Here is an 8,193-nt window from a genome sequence, read left to right as displayed (position 1 = left end):
TATATATATATATATATATATATATATATATATATATATATATATCAAAGTTTGGAGTCAGTATGATTTTGGAGTCAGTACAAAGTATACTGTTATTCAGCACGACAATTAAATTGATCAAAAGTGACAGTAAAGACTTTTATAATGTTACAAATATTTCTATTTTAAATAAATGCTTTTCTTTTTAACTTTCTATTCATCAAAGAATCCTGAAAAATGTATCACAGTTTCCACAAAAAAAAACAAAAAAAAAAGTAAAGCACTGTTTTCAACATTGATAATAATCAGAAATGTTTCTCGAGCAGCAAATCAGCATATTATTATGATTTCTGAAGGATCATGTGACACTGAAGACTGGAGTAATGATGCTGAAAATTCAGCTTTACATCACAGGAATAAATAACATTTTACAAGATATTATAAATAAATAAACTGTAATAATATTTCACAATATTACTGTTTTTACTGTATTTTTGATCAAATAAATTGTGAGCAGAAGAGAATTGTTTCAGAAAAGAAAATCTACCAACCCCAAACTTTTGAAGAGTAGTGTATTATATATATATATATATGTGTGTGCGTGTGTGTGCATAATGTGTTTTGCTGCCACTAAAATTCACATTCTGGAAGGGAAGCAGTCTTGAAATTGCATCACATTATGAACAAGATGAATAAGTATTTTTGCATGAATGAAACTCATTGCCGACAATTTCTGACAAAGTTTTCCACAAATTATTTTTTTTAAATTACATCCCTGAATATGGGCAAAGACAAATTACATAACACAGTGAAATGCTCACAACACCATTAACTGCTTCTCCATCTTGCTTCACATGGATCATCTTCAATCTCATTGATAGCTGCCATTGAAGCTCATTTGCATGACATTAAAGACACGCCCACATTGCAACAGTGCTGCTTATATTGTCTGGAAACGTTCACGCTGGAAACCGCCGTCGGTGTGAATGCCATTTAAAGCTGCAGTTCATTTGCTGTTAAAAACCCGCCGTCCTCTTCCGGACCCCTGTGGGACAGAACTACCTGCCTGTGGGGGCCTCTGAGGTGTGTTCCAGAACCCTCCGGAAGCCCTTGTCCATTCAGTCTGGGCGCAGATGTGTAGCAGGGTCCCGCTCGTTCCAGAAGCCCGCGGGCGAGATCCCTGTGCAGCCCGCCGTCTGTGGAAATGGGACTCAACTCGTCCAGAGTTTCCAGGCCGGTTCCAGAGCCGAAACCGAAGGACGTCTCGCGGTCCAGACGCGGGTTACTGGAGCTGCTGGGGGATTGTGGGTCGGCACTGAAGTATAAAGTGGAGCTGGATTCAGTGGGGCAATAATTGGGCTCAGGACTTTCCCCAAAAACAGATTTTCCCTCCGGCGAGCTCCGCTTGCACTCGGACTCAGGCGACTCTAATGGGCTCTCCATTTCGAGACTGTCATCCGCTTCGTCTTCCTCTCTGGCTTCACTCACGCTCTCAAACTCGTCCCTACCGTCGGACAGCGGCACCATCGTATTGTCCCGGCTTTTCGAGGTGGACACGCACCCGTCCTCTATGATCTCTCCCTTCCAATCCACCACCAGTATCCCAGACACGCCACCCGCCCCATACGCCCTGTTGATCTTAACCGGGTCACCGGTTTTCAGGGCGAGACGGATGAGCAGCCAGTGATGGTGGCGACACTCTCCGTCCGGCTTCACGCGCAGCTCCCGGGATGCTCCAGCAGAGAGCTGGGAATCCCAGAGAGGGAGAGGGAAGGATGAGAGGACGGGAAGAGGATGGGAAGAGGGGCCGGAGGAAGACTTTTGTCCCCCAGAGAAAAGGACGAATCGCCCTGCTGAAGACATTCACGACCCATGTGCGCACGCTGACCTAAACCCAGAGAGATTTCAGTAGGTTTGGGATGCAGGAAACGATAGTACAACATCAGGGACGTCAAACCTGAGAGAGATAGAGAGCAATTCATTTAATTTAACTGAAAAAGCTCAAATGCAAATGTTACTGGAGGAGGGAAGTTATGCATCTATAGCAACCAAATTTGTATTTTAAGTGCACATGTTTAGAAATCAATCACTTGGATCAGCATTTTCAAGAATTGCCTGTGTAATTAATTTAAAAAAAAAAAATTTTTTAATAATAATTATTATAATATATATAAGCATTATTATAATTTAATAATTGTTGTCATTTTAATTACATAATAATTTTATGTTTTCATCCATTTATTTTACTGCAGTGAAACTACTTATAATTTTCGTGAATCTTTCAGAGACAGGAATATTTTTATGTAATATAGTTTCAAAGGTCTTGCTGAATAGATCCAAACAACTGCATAACAAAAAACATTTAGCGAGTGGGTAATAATGCTAAAAGTGCATGTTATATATGTTTATATAAACACTACGAAGTTTGGGGTCTTTCAGTTTTTTTTTAAGAACACAAGGACACATTAATTTGATCAAATTAAAAAGATATTTATAATGTTACAAATGACTTCTATTTCAAATAAATGCTGTTCTTTTAAACTTTGTATTTATCAAAGAATCAAAAAAAAAAAAAAAAAGCATCAGTTTCCACAAAAATATTAGGCAGAAAAGCTGTTTTCAACATTCAACAAATCAGCATATTAGAATGATTTCTGAAAGGTCATACCAATGTATTAATATCAAAGAGCATTTTTTACTTTCGCATCATACCGGTTATTTTACACACATAAAGATTTACCAAGTTAACCAAGTTTTTTTTTTTTTATTAAATTAAAGTATTTTCCCCTCAACATATTTAATTTCTATGCAAATGAACCCAAAGCAAAAAAATGAAAACTACACTTTAACCATTAATGGGTATAAAAATACAAAACCGTTTCATTGCTTTAATGGGTGTCTCATTATTTCTCATAATTTGACACCTTTCTAATCGAGATCTGTCTTCCTTCCTATAATGCACTCACACACACAAACTCTCACCGAGCAGAAAGCTGCACAGCACAGCAGTGGGGACAGTCAGCCTATCCCATGATGCATCAGTCAGGATGTCAGATGCAGCCAATAGCAGTGTAGCATTTTCCAGCAGCATCACCTACACAGCAGAGAAACAACGCAGCTTTCACTCGATCGCTTAAAAGAACAGCTCCATCACATTTTGCATGAACTATTCCTTTAAATCCATATTCTGATATATATTGTGCATATTCATATTCTGCAAAAAGTTATATAGGCTATATAAGAAAATGACAAAGTGTTTTTAACGGTGTAAACAGTCTAGAAAAACAGTAAATGATACAGACCTAAACATTATAAGCAAAGATATTCTGCAAATATATGCTGTCATAAAGACAGGAGATTGTGTGTGTTTGTACCGTGTAGAATCCCGCCATCCGGAAGCGGGACGGGCCGTTCTTCACATTGAGAAACAGCAACAGATGCACGCCTCCCAGAATGATGTTAAACACGCGCCATGACCACTGACCCACATATATGTCAGTCTGCTGCGAGACCAACCACAGCGCAGCCATCAACCAATGAGACGCTGGGAGAAAATGAGACACACAATGATTAAAAGACATATTTTATACAAACTGAGAGATGAGGCCATAATATTATTATTATTGTGTGTGTCAACTGTCAACTAACATTATGCTATAGAACATTATGCTATAGAAGCTGTTCACAGGTTGTATATTTTTGAGAAAATTGCACTTAATAGTCAGTAAAAAAATGTCACAATGCAAAAAAAAAAAGAAAGAAAAGAAATTTAGACTTCATTTAATTTTTGCAAAATGCTTGTTTTTTTTATATATATATATTTTTAGTGCAAAATTTTTGGTGCAATTTTTTTCCTTTTGATTTCAGCATGAAATCATACACTACTGTTCAAAGGTTTGGGGTCGGTAAGTCTCTTTTGCTCATCAAGGCTGCATTTATTTGATCACAAATACAGCAAAAACATTAATATCGTGAAGCATTTTTACAGTTAAAAATAACTTTTTTTATTTCATTATATTTTAAAATGTAATTTATTCCTGTGATGGCAAAGCTGAATTTGGTGCTCATGAAAAATTTCTTATTATTATCAATGTTGAAAACAGTTTTGCTGCTTAATATTTTGTGGAAACCGTGATACATCTTTTTTTTTTTTTTTGAAGATTCTGGGATGAATAGGAAGTTCAAATTATACAGCATTTATCTGAAATCTTTTGTAACATTATAAATGTCTTTTTTCTTAACAATTCTTTTTTTTTCTTAATAATGTTGTTGTTGTTATTGTGTGTGGTGGTTATGTACTACTGCAGCGTTTGAGTCAAAGACAAATTTCCTGTAAATGACAATAAAGTATAACTCTAACTCTAACTATTGGTAATTTACAAACAAAACCTGAGCATGCACATCTAAAATCTTAATTCTCCTGGAGTTGATGTGGCTCAGACTCACCTATGACCCCAATGACCCAGCAGCCGAAGGTGCGGGTGAACAGGGCGAGGCTGGTGAAGCGGGCGGCTAACATGCCCATTCTCCACAGCAGCTGACACAGGAGTGCCGCCGGTGGCATTTGCAAATGCCCGGGACGGATCAAACAACAGGCCCGGCTGTAGAGCACCAGCGCCCAGGACAGCGACAGCAAACACACACCATCACACAGAGCAACTGCAAAAACACATACATGAAAAGTGCAAAGTTTTTATCTACAGCATCAATGTTCTGCAGTATAAATTTATGAACCATTTCCATCACCAAATGGAATTGCATAAACAATGACTGTTTTCAAACAGGTTTCTATCTCAAGACTGACCTGGAGATGAGAGTCCGTAGTCGGTAATGGTGAGAGCATACGTCTGCAGGAGTGTCTGTGGTAGAGTCATCAGCAAAACCTCCAGCAGACGCAAAGCAGACAGGTCTGCATTCTGCATCACCTCCTGCGCATGCGACTGCGAAGAGCCCTGAGATGTCCATTCACACACACTGCAGTCCCAAAACCTAACACACAACACACACATTACAATGAAACTCATGCGATAGAATTTGTGAGAGAACTGCAGAAGATTTGTGAGCTGATTAAAAGTTAAAGGAATAGTTCACCCAAAACTGAAAATCAGCTGAATATTTACTTACCCTCCAGTCATTCAAGATGTAGATGAGTTTGTTTCTTCATTGGAGCAGATTTGGAGAAATGTAGCATTTCATCACTTGCTCTCCAAAGGATGCTCTGCAGTGAATGGGTGCCGTCAGAATGAGAGTCCAAACAGCTGATAAAAACATCACAATAATCCACAAGTAATCCACACAACTGCAGTCCATCAGTTAACGTCTTGTGAAGTGAAAAGCTGCATGTTTCTAAAAAACAAATCCATCATCAAGGAATTTTAACTTAAAACTGTCACTTCTGGACCAGAATACGAGTCCATAATCCATTATAATGCTTCCTCCAGTGTAAAAGTCCATCACCTGTTGTCCTCTCACATCAAAATCCACTGACATATTTTTTAGAAACTGTTTTGGACTGTTTTCACTTGTAAACAGTGCTTGATCTGTGAATATTTCTCTCCTGGTTCAGACAAGATGAGTTTTTCCACTGAAGAAAGCAATATTATGAATAGAGAAAGCAACTGTTTGAAGATAAAAACACCTTAATGATGGATTTCTTTCTTACAAACATGCAGCTTTTCACTTCACAAGGCATTAATTGATGGACTGGAGTGGTGTGGATTGCTTGTGGATTATTGTGATGTTTTTATCAGATGTTTGGACTCTCATTCTGACGGCACCCATTCACTGCAGAGCATCCATTGGTGAGCATGTGATGTAATGCTACATTTATGTAAATCTGTTTCTATGAAAAAAACAAACTCATCTTCATCTCTTAATGGTCTGGGGTGAGTGCATTTTCAGCAAATTTTTCTTTTTCCATTATCTGTTTACTAGCATGTCATGTAACCATTAACCAACATCAGAGATCTGTGAACATGCGTATGTATCATTAAATTATTGATCAACTTAAATTCTCAGGGGGTAAATATTTTATATCTAAAAGTTTCGGCAGTGAAAAAGATTTTGGAAACCCCTGGAGTAAATAAACAGAATTGTAATTTCTGACGGAATTATTTCTTTAAACAGATGCACAAACACACACACACCTTTTGAAGATGCCCAGGTGAAGTGTGTGTATGATGAAATTGTAGCATGTCCGTTTATCTCCGTCGGCCCTGTACCACCTGAAACTCAACACCTGCACCAGTGACCCTGGCAACAAGAAGGCAAAGGTCAGTCCGGCCAAACACAGCTCCTCCTGCCACAGGTAGAAGCCCACACAGCAGACCACTGATGAACAACACAGAAAACATGTGTCATCATCAAACTCCATCTGTGTACTTCAGTATGTTTTTGTGTTGTATGAGATTATCTCTACAATATTTGACATAACAAAAGAGCAGTCAAATGGGATGAGATTATATCACAGTAAATCCAGGTTAAAATGTTATATGATGAAAACAATTCTGTAATCTGTCATTTCTGACAGTAAAGCGTTGCTAGATCATATGTTTTCAATGATCTCTAAATCTCTAAACCTGCTTTGGAACAATATTTATTTTGAAAAGTGCATTTCAAATACCTTTTAAGTTTCTGTTCAGGTTTATACAACTAACAATACTCTAATAGTGGATAGGAAATAAAACACCCAATGTGTAAATATTTTCCAGATTAAATTATAATTATAACATTTTGCTGGATCTATCTGCAGCTTTTGACACTGCGAATCATCAGATCCTTCTGTTCATCACCCTCTCATCACTGGGCATCACAGGGATTCCACTTCGCTGGTTTGAATCCTATCTCAAAGGTAGGTCCTTCAGGGTGGCTTGGGGAGGAGAGGGTTCCAAATCACATCAACTGGCCACTGGGGTTCCTCAGGGATCAGTTCTTGGACCCCTTCTCTTCTCCATATACACTACATCACTGGGATCCATCATATAGGCACATGGTTTGTCCTACCATTCCTATGCTGATGACACACAGCTCTATCTTTCATTTCAAACAGATGATCCAACGATAGCTGCACGAATCCCAGGCTGCCTGGTGAACATCTCGGCATGGATGAAAGAACATCACCTACAGCTCAACCTGGCAAAGACTGAGCTTCTCGTCTTCCCTGCCTCTCAGACTCTACAGCATGATTTCACCATCCAGCTACAACAAGTTTTGATGACCAGATGACTTTCAAAGACCACATTGCAAAAACCACTCGATCTTGCAGGTTTGCACTGCACAACATCAGAAAGATCAGGCCCTTCCTAACGGAGCATGCTGCACAACTTCTTGTCCAGGCCCTTGTCATTTCTAGGCTGGACTACTGCAGTGCTCCTCTGGACTTCCATCATGCACAATCAAACCTCTTCAAATGATTCAGAATGCAGCAGCATGACAACGAGCCAAAACGGGCCCACATCACACCTCTCTTTATCTCCCTGCAATGACCAGCTGACCTTCAAAGACCACATTGCAAAGACCGCTCGATCTTGCAGGTTTGCATTGCACAACATCAGAAATATCAGGCCCTTCCTAACGGAGCATGCTGCCCAACTTCTTGTCCAGGCCCTTGTCATTTCTAGGCTGGACTACTGCAGTGCTCCTCTGGACTTCCATCATGCACAATCAAACCTCTTCAAATGATTCAGAATGCAGCAGCATGACAACGAGCCAAAACGGGCCCACATCACACCTCTCTTTATCTCCCTGCAATGGCTACCGGTTGCGGCTGAGATCTACAAGTGAGCGATGCCTCGTGGTACAATCACAGAGAGGCATAAAATCACTTCCCAGAACATTTTCATTCGCTGTTCCGTGCTGGAGTAATGATCTTCCCACCCCCATCCGGAATGCTGAATCCCTGACAATTTTCAAGTGACAATTTTCAAGTGATCTCTTCCTACTAGAATTGATGCCGGAACGTTATCATATTCATAAGTGCAAGTCATTTGGATGTGAAAGTAGAAACATATGCAATTCAGACGAAACTTCTGGGCTGATTATAACGTGCACGATAACTTTCCTCATGAAATGTGTGTGTGGGTCCGACAATAGCCTCCACAATGTCGTCGCTCGTGTGCAGCAGGCTGTGTAATATGAGTGAACTCTTTTATTTATTTTTGTCATCACTTACATTATGGCCATGTGACTTATAGCAGTGTCCAGTGTTTCCCATAT

The 8,193-nt window shown here is 39.4% G+C and overlaps 1 pseudogene; it reads right to left on the bottom strand.

Moving 5' to 3' along the window:
* Positions 1-580: 580 nt before the first annotated feature.
* LOC107697120 (XK-related protein 5-like) overlaps positions 581-8,193 on the bottom strand; it is an 8,907-nt pseudogene continuing 1,294 nt past the window's right edge.

Source organism: Sinocyclocheilus anshuiensis, unplaced genomic scaffold (genome assembly GCF_001515605.1).
Source record: "Sinocyclocheilus anshuiensis isolate Anshui unplaced genomic scaffold, SAMN03320099.WGS_v1.1 scaffold38, whole genome shotgun sequence".
In the NCBI taxonomy this organism is placed as follows: Eukaryota; Metazoa; Chordata; class Actinopteri; order Cypriniformes; family Cyprinidae; genus Sinocyclocheilus; species Sinocyclocheilus anshuiensis.
Note: the sequence above shows the minus strand (reverse complement) of the source record. Positions and strands in the feature narration are given on the sequence as shown.